Source organism: Staurois parvus, unplaced genomic scaffold (genome assembly GCF_062004578.1).
Source record: "Staurois parvus isolate SC_StPar_1 unplaced genomic scaffold, SC_StPar_1.0 ptg000866l, whole genome shotgun sequence".
NCBI classification, from domain to species: Eukaryota; Metazoa; Chordata; class Amphibia; order Anura; family Ranidae; genus Staurois; species Staurois parvus.
In genome coordinates, this window is record NW_028318662.1 from 1489310 (window position 1) to 1505842 (window position 16533).

Genomic DNA, 16533 nt, shown 5'->3' on the forward strand with positions numbered 1-16533 from the left:
TTTTTTTTCCATCAATAGTGAACAACATCCATCACCAAAAAACAATTTTTGCAAATCCACTACCAGCAGAAATTAATAAACTCACCAGAGCAAATCGCCAGTTAAATTATAAACCAGCAATTACACTTCTTTGCTCTGGGAGCAATACTCTGCAGGCAGACTCAGCGGTGACCAGTTTTTCAAATCAATTCACTCTCAGCCTATTGATGTAATACTCTGCAGGCCAGGGAGACCCAGATATCCAGACACATTCATTTATCCTCTTTGGGAGCAATACTCTGCAGATCTATGAACTCAGCAGCGAAATCCTCCAAACAGTATTCCAAAAACTTTATGCACAGGCTCAGAAAGGAAAGAGAGAACAAAGCAAACGATCATGTGATACCATATGACACATTTATTCATAAAAACTCATCATAATCCACTCACATGGAACAGTGTCTAGCCAATACTAGCAACAAACACATTTAGTTAAAATCATCACAGAAAGCCAGGCAAGCCAGCCGCTTACGGAACGTAGTGACATCAGTCCGAAACTCTAGTGGAGCTTTTTTTTTTTTCTTGGAATACTGTTTGGAGGATTTTGCTGTTGAGTTCATAGATCTGCAGAGTATTGCTCCAAAGAGGATATACTAATAAGTGTCTGGATATCTGGGTCTCCCTGGCCTGCAGAGTATTACATCAATACACTGAGAGTGAATTGATTTGAAAAGCTGGTCACCGCTGAGTCTGCCTGCAGAGTATTGCTCTCAGAGCAAAGAAGTGCAATTGCTGGTTTATAATTTAACTGGCAATTTGCTCTGGTGAGTTTATTCATTTCTGTTGGTGGATTTGCACAAATTGTTTTTTGGTGATGGACATTGTTCACTATTGATGGAAAGAAAAAATTATCAGAGACATTTTTGGTCACATATAATTTTTTATCACAACTTTAATTTTTATCACAATTTAATTTGTACATTTAATTTGATAGTAGCGCTACCTTTTCTGTTTTATTATTCAACTGACCAAGCCTCACTGTCAGCCTTTCTCCAGTTTTACTTCCTTTAATCTTGCACCAACCTCCCTCTCCAAAGGATCCAGTGTTACACATGTTTTTTTGCCCTTACTTCAAAGCTTACACTCTCTTTGAAGGCAAAACAGAACAAAAACTTCTGTTTGTGCAGTACAAACATAAAAATGCTTTATTTGTCATAAAAGTTCTACTCACAAGTGTATAGCCTATCCATGCATGCAAAAAGGGGCCAACTGGTAACACCCGATTGGGGCCAGCACTCAAAAAACAGAATCCAATGGGTTGTGGTCCCTTCCTTCCACAGAAACTTCGCTCCCACCATAACCCAACGCATTCCGAAGGTCCAGGCACCTTCTTCATCATCCTGTCTTATCTGAATATAGCGGGTGGAGATGAGGTGGGTGGGGTATGTGTTACTTTAAGCTTGAGCTGTTGAGCTCTATAAAACAACAGAAATCCGAATAACTGAATAAAATGTGAAAAAAAAAACAGGAGTTCTGCCTGCTGGCTGACTATAAAAAAAACAAATTTCATATTTCAATGTAATTATTTCACATTTACCTGACTAAAGACCAGAGATCAGGTGTAGGAACTCACCCCCTCTCCTAGGTCACACTTGTCTCCACCTCCTACCCACCTCCTAGCACCACCCTCTTTTAGAGGACTCGGGACCAAGTATCATTTTGTGCAGTATACAGTTAATTTGTATAACATTTGTTAGTAATAGTTCAGAACAGCCCCAATCAATGCATATGCTTCAAAGTTTTGTGCCCTGCTGCTCTGTGCCTGTCATGTGAAACAGGAGTTAAGGTCTCTCTGCACACTACAAATCCCATAGTCCATACTATCTATTCCCTATTCCATCTCCGGAGCGAGCAAGAGAGGGTGGCTATGTTTCTACATGCAGTGGGATGTTGGCGCATGCATGTAGTGAGTTTAGTGTCATTTTAAGGTTAAAAGTAGTTAAACTTTTTTTAAGGATCCACTGCATATGCCCTTTTATGCAGCATATGTTGGGTGCCTTGCAAATTCAAAAATAATTATTTCTCGTTTATTGTGAAACGTTCGCCTCTTTTTTTTTATTCAGACTGAACATAATTATGTGCAGTAATAATTCAAATGATATTAAGAAATGAAATGTTTATATAAATTGCACAACTTGATCCATACAGCCTAATGCATTGTGCACTGCATTGAAGGAGAGTAACTACTCTGTATTGTCATACTCAAGACTTCATCTCATATGATGGATTTCCTGCTTAGCTCTGTGAGAAAAATGGGAAACAGCAAATTATTGCATTATACTGAATATATACAAATAGTGCAGCGCTGTATGCAACTCTAGATAAACAAGTATAATTAATAGAGTGCAGAACATAAGTACATGAATAAAACACAGACTAGGTAAGTCTAGCAAAGCATAAGCCCCTAAGTACTGGGCTACTAACACACAATAGATATGTTATTAACACACTATCCCTTCTCGATCCTCATCTGAGGGATCATAAACGAGTGCAGAGAGTGGATGTGTCCCTGAAAGGGATGTAATACAAATTATACTCAGTGAACTGTGCCACAACACAAACTTCAAACACAGTGATGCAGTAGTCCACTGCTTTTAGTATAAAGAATGCCACAAAATGTCCACGTTAATGCCACACATTCACACTTCATGCAAGTGATATCTTTGTGTCCGTGTTGATATCATGCCAATCCTCAGTAGCTGGAGTGCCCCCTCACCTTACTGCCCAGGCCCCACAGGGCCAATGAGCCTTATGAATCACTCTGGTGGTCCTCAAATTCTGTCAAATTTGAAGAACACTAGTGGACAGATGAAGGCCATCTTCTCCACTTGCATGGAGATCTGGTAGTACCCACTCTTCAGGTTTAGCACCCCTCCCCCCCACAGACATTGTAGGGCATCTTCTATCTGAGGGTGGTATACTGGTTGGGGATGGTTCTTCTGTTGAGTGTGTGGTAGGCAATACACATTCTCAGGGGACCATTCTTCTTCCTCACCACCACAATGGGGGAGGCAAAAGGGCTCCAGGACTCTTGAATGATACTCAACCTCTTCAACTGTGCCACTTGCTCCACCGAGTGGAATCTGTCGGGCTCTTTCTCTGAATAGCTTGTCTTCCTGAGCGCAAATCCTGTGCTGGGGACTCTTTGCACACCCCAAATCAAAATCACTCTTTGAGAACATTTCTGACCATCTCATAATCTGGGTTTTGGCTCTTTCTTTGCACTCGGGTAAGAGTGGTCTGTATAACCTCTCAACAGTAATCTTATAAACTGCTCCCCCCACCAAATCAGGAGGCAAGACTGGGGTAGCTAGATTCACTTCCTATTATTTGTCCTATTAGCATTTGGGCCCTCAGCTTCATTGATGTTGTGAACATCAACTGGAATCTTCCTGTGATAGCCCTAGTTGCCATTAATTCAGATGCAATCTCCAGCCCTGTGTCTTTTCCCCGAGAATCAGCTTCAAGGACAACAAAGGATCCTGGTTGACCTCAGTTGAGCTTGATTGAACCTTGAAGACATGCCACTTCTGCTGGCTGCAGCATATTCTCATCTCTGTCTAATCACTACAACTTCTCCACTTTTTCTGCTCAGGATTTCTGTTCTTGAGCCAGGCACTAATACACTGGCAGTGTACACTATTGGTTAGGATGTCACATATGGCGAAAAGAAGGGAACTCTTGTGGGCTCCAGATGGGCAGGGGCACACAATGACTAATGTATTGAATGTCTCTAATTGACCAGCCATAGAGGAGTTAAAGGTCGACTTGATCGGCAGATACCATCATATGGGAAATTCTGAGTTCCAAAGCCTCAAATCTCTAGTTCTTCCAATTCCTGTAAGGGTAGGTGTTGGAGTACTGGTAAAACAGAGTCACCTGTGCTCCTGTATCCAAAAGGGCCTTTGTATAGATGCTTTCTACTTGGACTAGTACAATGGGAGCAAGTCCTACTAACCTGTCAGGAAACTTGCTTGAATTTGATCAGTCGTCTGTATCTATTCTTTCTTCTTGACCTGGCTCTGGGGTGTCAACAGCTTTGTTGAAGTTCTGGGAGAATGGTGTGCATGGTCTTTTCATATGCCTGTGGTCAAGGAGAGTGAGTTGGGTGTTTGATCAGGAACAGCAGGGGGGCTTCTGTGAGGCTTTGGACCTCCAATGTTGCTTCCTTATGTCTTTAGATTTGGAGCTGGCTGTTGTAGTAAGTGGGCACCTGGTTCACTTCTGGAACTGATTCTCAGACTTTCTTGGGCTTGTGCATTCTTGTATTTAGTGGCCCACTCCTCCATAGTTGAAACAAATCACTTGACTTACCATCAGGAACAGCAGTAAAAGTTGAAGACTGATTGGACCCTAGAACACTTTTGCTAGGCAAAATTGTAACTTTGTAACTTTGGCTGCTAGTAGAATCATCATTAACATTGGCTAGGTCATCTGGGTTTTCAAGAGCTCCATCTCTGGGTTGCCAGTGGCTGTACCAGCTACTATGATCTCAGCAACAGGTTCTCTTTTTGGGCCTTTCTTGGTCTCCAGCATGGCTTCCTTTGCTCACACATTCCTGGGTAGTTCAGTACTTCTGGATTCCACCATCTCCTAAAGTTTTTAACTGGATCAATGATAGGATCTAGGGGCTGCACCCCCCTTAAAACCTGCTGCACCTGAACTTCAAGCTGGAGTCTATACCTTTCTTTAGCAACACCTGATGCATTATCTTGTCAAGATGCCTCATATAATTTGACAGCTCCTCCCCCTCACTTTGGTAGGCACGTTTAAACTGGTACATGAGGTTGGAGGCCTTTTCTGTTCACCAAAACACGTTATGGGATACTTAAGTAGTCATATGCGGCAGTCTTGTTTGCTGAGTTTCAGGTAGGCAGTAGCTTCTGAGGCAGTCCCCTTTAAGCACTCAGTGATCCTCTGTTTTTTTCTGGGCCTCGGGATTGTCCCATTCATTCAGGGCTTGCATGGCTTGCTCCAGCCATTTCTTGAAACTGTCCTGGCTGTTTCCATGAAAAGGATCTGTTTTTGCACCCAGACCTGATGAATGTTGGGTTATTTTCTTCTGGCACTTCACCAGAAACTCTTCCAAAGCAGCAAGGAATTCAGACCCTATCATGGCTACAGGTGCTGGAAGGGCAGCTTCTTCTGTTGGAGTTGCCTGACTTGAGCTTTCTAGGTTGTTATCTAACACAATCAGCTGACACAGGCAGGCTTCAGCATTGTTAGTCACTCTGCAGACTAGCCCCTTAGAAGAAGGCAGGGATCCCCCTTCTCCACTGTAAAAGCACAAGGGTGTGAGAGGTGTCTTGATCCTTTCCCAGATCTTGTGTGAACACTCTGTGATCAGGAGCTAAAGCTATCACTGCTTGATGGACTTGGTCTTCCGACCTGATATTTCCGGGAATTTCGACCACCACACGTGACCCCTTGAGGTCATTTTGCTCCTCACACCACTGAATTGTAGCAGTGGGGTCTCTATTGGCTGTTTCAAGTTCATTGCCTTGGTAACTTGCTTGTAGAACAGAGATATCTCATATGAGAAACCCTAAATGTATCAACACCTCCTCAGGAGCCGCTTGATAATTTGGATTCTCTGTTCTGTGCCTCGATGCCAAGAACAACCTTATCCCCTCTGACACACCTTGTTGACTGAAAGTTATTGCAAGCACTTATAAGAACATGATCACCGTTCTTATGATCCTTAAATCACCGTGCAAACAATTCTCTAACAATGTGATTAAATAACATCATCCAACTTATAATAGTTTTAACAACCCATATCCCATGTGTATACAACATCAGATTGTTGTTGCTTTAAATTATCAAAGGGTTGATAAAGTCAGGTGACAAAACATGTCAGAATCAGGCTGCACAACGATTGTTTACCGCCAACCATCTCACATCCCCCGCCGGAAGTGACATACCGCTCGATGTCAGCGATGATGGTCGGGTAAGATGCTGCTAACGCAATACACCACACCACTTTGCGGGAATATGGATGTTGGTCATGCATTAACTGTTATTTTGTGAGTATATTACTAGTTTGTAATGTTTTTTAGCGGTATTACGCTATTGGTTTTCCTTTGTTTCCTTCTCTGTGGTGGAGTAATCTATATAGAGCAGCCATCACTAAATGGCAGACCACAGTCTGGATGCGGACCCACAGCGGTCGTGCCATTTAGGAACCGGTTCTTCCCCCCTAGCTGCCACTAGTACTGTCTTCTTTGCAGAGCTGACATAGGAAAGCAGCACAACAATGGATGGAGGGCTGTAGCTGGCCCAGTTTACTGATTGATTTCTAGGATTGCCCTGCATCATAGTAAAAATTTAACTGGGGCAGCTCCTGCCCTCTGCCCATCACTGTGCTGCCCTTCTGATGTCAGCTCTAGACCTTCTGTGCGTTCCACCCTCTGCACCGTAAGGTAGGACCGGAAAGTGGGGTCTGTCATTCCTATGAAGTACGGGGGAAGCGTGAAGGGGGTCCGGAAACTGTAATGTGAAGGGACGGGGGTGATATAAAAGGGGCGGGTAAGGACAGGAATGTGAAGTGAGTGTTATGAAAGGAGGGGGTTCTACAAAGGGGGTGAGGACAGGAATGTGAAGGGGGGCTGGGGACTGCAGTCTGAAGGGGGGGTTCTATAAAGGGGGTGAGGGCAGAAATGTAAATGGAGGTGCTATAAAGGGGGTGAGGACAGTAATGTGAATGGGGGCTGGGGACTGCAGTGTGAAGGAGGGGTTCTATAAAGGGGAGTGAAGACAAGATTGTGAAGGGAAACTGAGGAATGCAATGTGAACGGGGGTTCTATAAAGGGGGTGCGGACAAGAATGTGAAGGAGGGCTGAGGACTGCAATGTGAAGGAGGGGTGCTATGAAGGAGTTGAGAACAGGAACGTGAAGGGGGATGATATGAAGGGGGTCTGGGAATGGCAATTTGAAGTAGGGGGGTGATATAAAGGGGGGCCGAGGACAAGAATGTGAAGGGAGACTAAGGACTTTAATGTGAAGGAAGGGATGATGTGCAGGGGAACTGAGAATGCTGATGTAATAACAGGACTGTGATGCAAAGGATCAGAGGCTAGGTTCACATCATTGCATACTGCCCATTTAGGTCAGTGAGCTTTCTTATATGCAGAAACGCTAAGAAGTCCATGAACTTTTTTTTAAATGGCGCCATACTGAGCTGCATGGTACTGTGGCACCATGCGGTTAGGCAATTGCAAAAACTCGCCGTGTTTGCTAATGCACAGAGGTGCCATTAAGAATTAAACATCTGATTCGGACCTCTGCTGGAAGGAAATTTTACTGACTGGACCTTTTGTTCATTGTAATTCAATACCCCTGAAATAGAGGATTTCCTACCATTATATGAGCATTTGACTGCCAATGGCCACAGCTTTTAAGGTGGAAGAGGCTTGATCATGAATTATATTCACCACAAGCGCTGTTGCTTATCAATGTGAGATAAGCCATGACATCTGGTGAGTGTCACTGAATTGGGGGTGGATCTGTCTGGAGCATATGGTGTTACTGGAGTGGAGTTTTTGTTGACACTTGTGAAATCTTCATTTAATCACGTGGTGGTGCAGCTGAACAGAAGGACTTGTTCACAACTGTATGGTGGACTCACGGCTTAATATGAGATTCACGGCTTTTCAAGGACTTGTTCACAACTGTATGGTGGACTCACGGCTTAATAGGAGATTTCACTTTCATGAATTGTACATTTTTAATTTATATATTTATTTATTTGAAATATTTATTTTATATAAGTTATAGCACTAGAGCACTTTGCGCTGCTTACACGGGTTGTGTTAATGATTAAGAAAGTTGTGTGAGTGACTTAGAAGAACATGAGTATAGATACCTTTACCTTGACTGTGAATTAGCACCAGGAAATAGACACAAGACTGTTTAGTGGCAAATTAAATCAATGTATTAGTGCAGGCTAGAATAAATGATGGTTTGAGCATAAATGAACACATAGAAGGTAGGTCCAGACACTGTCTGCTAGACAGTATAATCACTATGCCAACGTAACTTAGAATGGAGTTCTGTACTACTAGACTGAGATTAACTCAGTTGGTGCATGTGAGAATAGTCCCACTCAAGCCTGCAAGCAGCAATATGGTTACCAGATGGCTGTATAGTCGGTTTTTAACCACTTCCCTTCCAGCCGTTGTATATAAATGGCCAGGCGGTGGCAGTGCAGGGGCGGGTGGCCTTTTATAAACGGCCTCCCCGCCCTCTGCTTGTGTGCGCTCCCTGGGAGCGCGCGCGCGATCCGGTGCCCGCTGTGTCCGGACACAGTGGAACACCGATCGTCGTACGGGACCTCTGTGCAAGGTCCCGATCATGTGATCACTGATTGGCCAATCAGTGATCACTTGCAGAGTAGTAAGCAAGATGTCACTTCTGACATCATTGCTTACTACGTGTAAAATCTGTGAATGCTCACAGAAGTCACATGGTACAAGGCTATTCACAACTGCCTTGTACCATGTGACAAGCTGTGACCAATCACAGTTCACACAGTATTTCTCAATGGCTGCAAGAATGCAGCCAGAGAGAAGGAGAAATGATTGCTTTTACAGCCTTTATGGGTGTAAAAGCAATCAGTTTAAAAAAAAATAAAATCTTCATCACCCCCCACAAGTAGTACAGTGTCACCATGGTGACACTGTACTGCTAGGGTGACAGTATGTGAAAAAAAAAACATTAATAATAATATAAAAAATAAAAATGTAAAAAAAATTAAAAAATAATTTTTGGTTATAAACTAATTTGTGTTTTTTTTTTTTTTTACTAAAAAGATAACTGAATACATTTTGGCCAAGATTTATGATGAAATATTATTTATTTGCAAAATTTTTGGACTTTTTAATTTATATAGCAAAAAATATAAAAATCCCAGTGGTGAATAAATACCACCAAAATAAAGCTTTATCTGTCTCACAAAAAGCTAAAATATTCATATGGGTACAGTCTTGCATGACCGCGTGTAAAATACCGTATTATCTCGATATCTTGATAACTTGTATTGGTGAGAAAAGTTCAGATAGAAAGTCCTTCCAACTCTTGCATAAACTCAAAAATTTATTTAATAATAATGTTGCATAAAATTAGAAATAAAATATTAGAATACAGAATGTTTAGATAATGTCCAAAAAATATAGTGAAGTTCTTAGTAATAAAATTGTATATATGTATATGTGTGTGAGGTGTATCGCATCAAGGCTTCTAGAAAAAAGTGTGCTTCTCTATCTTTGTTCTGCTGTCTTAGGAGCTTCAGCCCCAACATTTTCCTGGTATACTTTTCTTGTAGTTCTGCAAAGATAATTGATAACAGATGTATAGAACAAAATCTCCAGTCTACTTCCCCCCCTCCTCCCCTTGGAGTCTGAGTGTAACTTTAGAACGTCTATACAAAGCTTCACTGACATTCCATCATTCAGGGTAAATTAGATGTATAACACACACACACATATATATATATATATATATATATATATATATATATATATATATATATATATATACATATATATATATATATACTAAAAGTAATCTTAATATAAAAGTTATCATATATAAATATCGTAATCAAGAAATATTACAGTATAAATCTTGTAAGCCTAACATATATGAAATAGATTCTTACAATTCTCTTGTTAGTGAAACTTTATCTCTTACAGAATTGGGGGAAGGACAGCTAGACTAATTACTACCACATGTTGCTTGAATGTAGAGAAAAAAACCCAGAGATTTGTATATATATATTCTTATACATATATAATGTTCACATAGACTATAAAAAGTCTATTTATCTTACTTTTCCCAATCTAGAACAAATAGAAATATAACAACTCAGTTATTCTATTAAGATCCAACTCAATACATATGTTAGTACTGTTATTAAGCAGATATTAGATATTAGGTTAAGGAAAGCTTCTAACATTTCCCTCTCAAAATGATGGATTTTATCAAACATTAATCATTTATATCTTATCTTAATCCATTTATACACATTCTCGTCACTTTCGTATCCATTCATGGGTTTTTGATCTTAAGATAATTGATCTGAACATATTTTCAACTTGATTCTATAATGGGAAAACACATTATTTGATAAACCTTTTGTTATGTGTCACATAAAAATATTTTTACCCTTATTATTTTCCTTTTTCACCAGATAATTCATCCCCTTAATAAATGTATAACTGTAACATTATAGTACAATACTTTAAAGTATGTATGTCACTTAAAAAATGTTTCATATTTTCCCTCCAAAATGTGTGTAGCACACAGTTCTATAATCCATACATCTTTTCAAATTACCTTAACATTTAAACATAAAATATTTTCCCCAACTTCAATTCATTCATGTATATCAAAAGATTTTTTTTTTTAAAAAACATACATATAACAATGTAAATCCTGTCTGTTTTTCTATATGTACCTTAGAAAAACTTATCTCTAGCTTAATTAGCAACAAATGTTCTGACTAATTAGAGTGACTCTGTTGTAACAATGGTTTAACCCTTTCACTTCTGAAAGTACATAGTGTGTGACTGCAAATGTTCATGTGAAAACTGATCTCATCTTGATATGGTAAACATATCATGTCAAAATAAAATGTACACACAAAAAAACAATATATCTGATGAATGAATTATTTAATCAGTAGTCAAAAGTCAATTGTTTTATAAGTTATTCCTCTATGAGATGCCTTGAGAATTCTTGTCTTCTTCTTCTAGCACTCTGTAAAGTTAAAATAACTTTATTGAACATAAAAACACAACAAAAACTATGATGAGTGAAAATCTTGTTGCAAAGCTTCTTCCAGAAAATTTCCTTCTCGGAAAATGTACTATCATCTGAAAGGTTTAGAAATATTTGAGTTTTCTTCTTTTAACAGTTACTCTTAGTTCATTTCCTGTAACAGAAATGCAGTATCATTATTTTGGCCTTGATAATTTTACATTGATTAATCCTCTTACATTAATCTATTAATATTACATATCACAATCACAAACATTTCTAGTCATGACATGGAAGACATATTTTGATTATTACATTTCTTATTGACTTGTAGTGTTCTATTTTTCCTAAAATGGCCTAAATTCTTCTACAAATGTTCTGTGAATTTAAATATAACAGGACACTACATCTCCTTTATTGGTCATGATTCAAAACCTTGGTTTCAAAACCAAAGAGAGATTTTGTATCAACCCAGAGATGACAAAGGACTATGCCTTTGTTCTTATCTCTATAAAATTGGAAATCTGCGTAACTGTTTTTTGTGTTGATTTACTTCTTGTAGTGTAAGACTGTTCTACAGTAATACAAACTGGTTTAAAACTTTTCTCAGTTCTTATGCTGAAAACATGAGGTAAAAACTTCTCACCTACAGCTGTACAAACATGTGTTGGTATGTTTTCCTGAAAATGTCTTTTTGTTACATCTATCTGAATGTGTTTGGATGACAGTGTTTTGTACCATATAGGATAATTTTCACGATAATTTTCTGTTGAACCATATTCCTCTAGGAGTTTCAGTGAATCGGGTGTCTGTAATATAATCTTACTAGATCTCACAATGTTTTCAATTACCTTGACTGCAAAGAAAACACTTAACAATTTTTTCATATGTGCATCAAAGTTTTTCTCCATATTTGTCAAGGTTCTTGAGAAGAAACCTATTATTTTCTGATTACCTTCTTTTAATTGAGACAAAGTTGCCGAGATTGCATTATTGGAAACACTGGTTTCTAATACAAAAGGAATTTTACTACAAAACTCAACAGTACTTAATGTAGTAGCATTCTGTAGATCCCTTTTCAACAGTTTAAAGGCTTCTTTCTCAGTTTGATCCCATTGATCAAACACACCATCTTTTTGTCTCAAACGATCAAATAATGATCTAGACTTTCCTGCAAAATTGGGTATAAAATCTTTACAATGATTTACTTCACTCAAAAACTGATGCAAAGCCTTGCGATTTGTTGGAATTGGATAAGCAGAAATAGTACTAACTTTTTTTTTGCAATAACTGACTCTGTCCATGACTAATTGGCATATGAAGGAATTCCACCTGTCTTTTTATCAACTGAACTTTCTCTGTATTCAGTTTCAATCCTGCTGTTTGTAACAGGGTACATATCTCAGACAAAAGAGTGATATGTTCAGTTATATTTTGTGTAGACAAGAGAAGCTTGCCTACATGCTGGACAATACATTCTGGCCTAGAAAATTTAGATAATATTTGTTATGGACCACCTGGTGTACTCTAGCAGTCCACAGGACAGGATTCCCCAGGGCGCGGAGTCTAAGCCCCAGTCCACTTGTTCACCAGAGCCCCTGATGGTGGGGATGGGCTTGGAGCAGACAGTGACCAGGTCGCGGCCCCTGAGTACACCCACCTGAGGTAGAGGAATCACCAGAGGTAATGACAGGTGGAGAGCATGTTGTGAAGAGGCAGACAGGTCTGGAGAATAGCAGCTAATCCGTGCGGGTCGGATGGCTGAGCAATAGTGTGGTCAGACAGGCCGGGTCAGTAACGGGCGGACAGCGTGGTACAAGACAGCAGGCACAGAGGAATCAGGTCACTCGCCGGGTCTGGTAACAGAAGTTAAGATCAGAAGGGATATCCAGAAGAGTAGTCAAACGAGCCAGAGGGTCAGGACAGGAGAATATCAGCAAGGTCAGGTTCAAACAAAGGTCAGCAATAGTCAGGAATCAACTCACAGATCACAGGAACAAGATCAGACCATACGGCAACTTGTGTCTGTGCAGGACTGGTTTAAGTAGCCCGCCCTGCGCCTGACAGGCGCAGCCTAGGTCCTAGTGCCTGCCCAGCGCCGTCCTAGGTGATGGGTGCGCCTGGGTCCTAGTGCCCTGCTCCCTGCATGTCTTGACAGACACCTACGCATGTGCAGACCCATGTGTCGCGATGGTCCCTGACAATATTTTTCCCAAATACTCATGAACAATTCCATCACTCACATCCAAGACTGGGACTAGCCTCATGAATGTATACGTTTCTTTGTTGAGGCTAAAAGCAAGTTTATATTGACAACTCTTAGCTAATGGTACTGAAAAATGGCTATGGGTGATTTCAAGTACAGAGAATATTTTGGCCTTGGCATCCAGATGTGACATTATGTTAAAATCAGGAACAATAGATTTGTTGTTTGTGATGCATTTGTTCAATGTCCTGAAATCAACTGATAAAGAATATGAATTATCAGTTTTGATAGGCCAAATACAATTATTCACCACTGATTGTACTTTTGTTTTGAATTCCTTGCTGTAAAAACTCCTCTATAATGGAAGAAATTGGATTAATTGATTCTAATGGCAATTTGTATTGAGGTTGAGGCTTAGGGTCTCTACCTTCAATGTCAACTTTAAAATCTTTAAGCAAACCTGCATCATTTTTGCTTTGACTCCTAAGATCTTTATGTGATCTAACCAATTGTTCCAATTCAAAATTGGTTCCTGTATGTGGCCATTTATGATCTGAAGACATATCAGCAGTTGCTGTACAAATACTTTCAACATTACTGTACATGGAAGAATCAATTAACGTTGATTTGGGCCTAGATGGATCTCTCTAAGTTGAAGTACATAAATCAATTATCAAATTGAGTTTACTAATCACATCTGTACCAAGAATGTTCTCTGCAGCATGACAATACCAGATGTCTGTCAGTTTTCAAAAATCCTGGAATCTCAAAAGTCACATTAGAAACTTTCTTAGCAACTAAACTACATTTTCCACTAAAATCGAGTAAATTGCATTTTGGAGAATTGGTATTTACAGGTAATCTATGTTTAGTTAAACTAAGTTCAGCTCCTGTATCTACTAAAAAATGTATGTTCCTGCCATTCAATACACACTGTACATATGGCCTTCCACTTTATCCAATAAAATTGGAGCAACATATTCCAACGGTAAGGAAGAAGAATCTCGATTTGATCCTGATTTTAATTTCGGCAATGGCAATAAACCATTCCTATTAATGACAACAGCACTGTTTACCATATTGTTTAAGCTGTTGTTGACACTCAGTGAACTGATCTCTTTGACTTTTGAGGCATAAGGCAACTCAGACAGACTATTGTTGGAACATGGAGGAGCAAATTGTTCAGAAATTGTATTTTGATCTTCTAATTCCAAAGTTTTTCTTTGTAAATCTAATTGATAATGAATACAATCTCTTTTCAAATGACCAAATCGTTTACAATAGAAACAAATGGTATTTCCTGTCTGCTCTGAAACTCTGGTCCTCCCTGTGACGTGTTCATCACCATAATTGGGTGTGGCTAAGCACATGGTCTCTCTCTGTTCTCCATTTTGAAAAATTAAATTTTCCTTCTTCTGATTGTTTAGTTTAAGTTGTCTTCTAACTGTATCTATAACTTTGGCTGCTTGATCTAAATAATTTTTTCCAGTAGCAATAATAAGAGATGCTGGATCTAGATACTTAAATTTTTTAACAAAAGCATTTTCTTTGAATTGCACTTTGCAGGTCATCTATTTGCTCAGTCAAAGCCTGGCAATTAGCACATATACTGTTATCTTGCTCTGACTTCATTACACAAGCAGCATTCCTAGGAACGTCAAAAATCACGGCGTTAAAAACATTAACTAACTTCATTACATTTCTAACTTGTTTGCTCAATTTCTTAAAGGAAAACCTAGATTTTTCTATCTTAATATTAGCCTGTAAGCATTCATTATACATGTACCACCAAAGTTCATCATCTTTAACAAATTTAGACAGATTGTTGAATTCTAATTTACTCCCTCTAGATAATTCATCAATAAAATCCATTACTTACTGATTAAAAAGGTCTTTCTTCACGTAACGCGTCTTTTCTCTCTTGGCGGGAAATTACATCACCAAGGAACAGTGTTTTCTTGCAATTGCGCACGATTCTCGCCAATTCTGATTTTAGGTTCTCTATTATGCAAAAGATTCATCTGTTGAAGACTTTTACTTCTCCTGAAAGCTTGACTTCATATTTTGCTGACCTTGCAGCCATCTTCCCTCTCATCAAGGTGAAGGAGAAAAAAGTAAAAAAACGATTGATATTCGGAAACAAATCGAACTGGTTGAGCTCGCCACTGTAAAATACTGTATATCTCGATATCTTGATAACTTGTATTGGTGAGAAAAGTTCAGATAGAAAGTCCTTCCAACTCTTGCATAAACTCAAAAAGGATTTAATAATAATGTTGTATAAAATTAGAAATAAAATATTATAATACAGAATGTTTAGATAATGTCCAAAAAATATAGTTAAGTTCTTAATAATAAAATTGTATAAATGTATATGTGTGTGTGTGTGAGGTGTATCGCATCAAGGCTTCTAGAAAAAAGTGTGCTTCTCTGTCTTTGTTCTGCTGTCTTAGGAGCTTCAGCCCCAACCTATTCCTAAAAATGGGCGGGTATACTTTTCTTGTAGTTCTACAAAGATAATTAATAACAGATGTATAGAACAAAACCTCCAGTCTACTTCCCCCCCTCCTCCCCTTGGAGTCTGAGTGTAACTTTAGAACGTCTATACAAAGCTTCACTGACATTCCATCAATCAGGGTAAATTAGATGTATAACACACACATATATATATATATATATATATATCCTAAAATTAATCTTAGTATAAAAGTTATATATAAATATCGTAATCAAGACATATTACAGTATAAATCTTGTAAGCCTAACATATATGAAATAGATTCTTACAATTCTCTTGTTAGTGAAACTTTATCTCTTACAGAAATGGGGGAAGGACAGCTAAACTAATTACTACCACATGTTGAATATTAAACTAGTGTAGCGCGAGTAAACTAAACCATAAAAAGCATATTCAAATCAATCTTTATGTGGATAGTGAAACTAAAATATATAGACCCTGTGATAAATCTCACAGTGCCCTAATCCTCTTAGTGCCCTACACATGTACCACTTAATTCATAAACAATATTTATAAAATATATATCGTGGTAGTGCTATTTCATATTTTACTACTAAACATATATCCTGTGATAGTGCCACTTCAAAAACATGTAACATGTGATCGTGCCACTTCAATTTATACTAATCCGTAGTCCAATGTTCAAATAATGAAAAATATAAAGCAATATAATTCAGGTGATGCTTATATACACATGCAGTGTGTCATTAGTGCCACTCGTGTAACACACTCTTCCACTCCAGCTGCAGTGCCTCCTCACCTCCTTTCAGTAACCCCTAAGGGCCTACAAGCCTTTAGGATCACCCTGGATCCTCAGCAATCCTGGTTGGTAACTCTCAGGCTGTCCTCCTATTTGGCCTCCTCCACACCTTCACCTTTATGACTTATAGGGTCTTTTGAAATAAAAAGAAATACAAACTTTGCTAAATTTGAATTACTACACTATGGAAGATCTCTTTTTTGGCTCACTATCATGTGAGTGAGAATTTGCAGAGGATCGTTTTAGAGGACC

At 38.9% G+C, this 16533-nt stretch overlaps 1 protein-coding gene and 1 long non-coding RNA gene across 19 annotated transcripts in view; one reads left to right on the forward strand and one right to left on the reverse strand.

Moving 5' to 3' along the window:
- The window catches only part of LOC149443234 (neurexin-2-like), a 2355461-nt gene that overhangs the window by 1397263 nt on the left and 941665 nt on the right, over positions 1–16533 (forward strand). The window lies entirely within an intron of this gene.
- Positions 10696–15428, reverse strand: LOC149443241 (uncharacterized). The gene is made up of 2 exons (XR_016306685.1): positions 14883–15428; positions 10696–10972 (listed from the first exon to the last, which is right to left on the reverse strand). It is a non-coding gene; the product is annotated as an uncharacterized LOC149443241 (long non-coding RNA).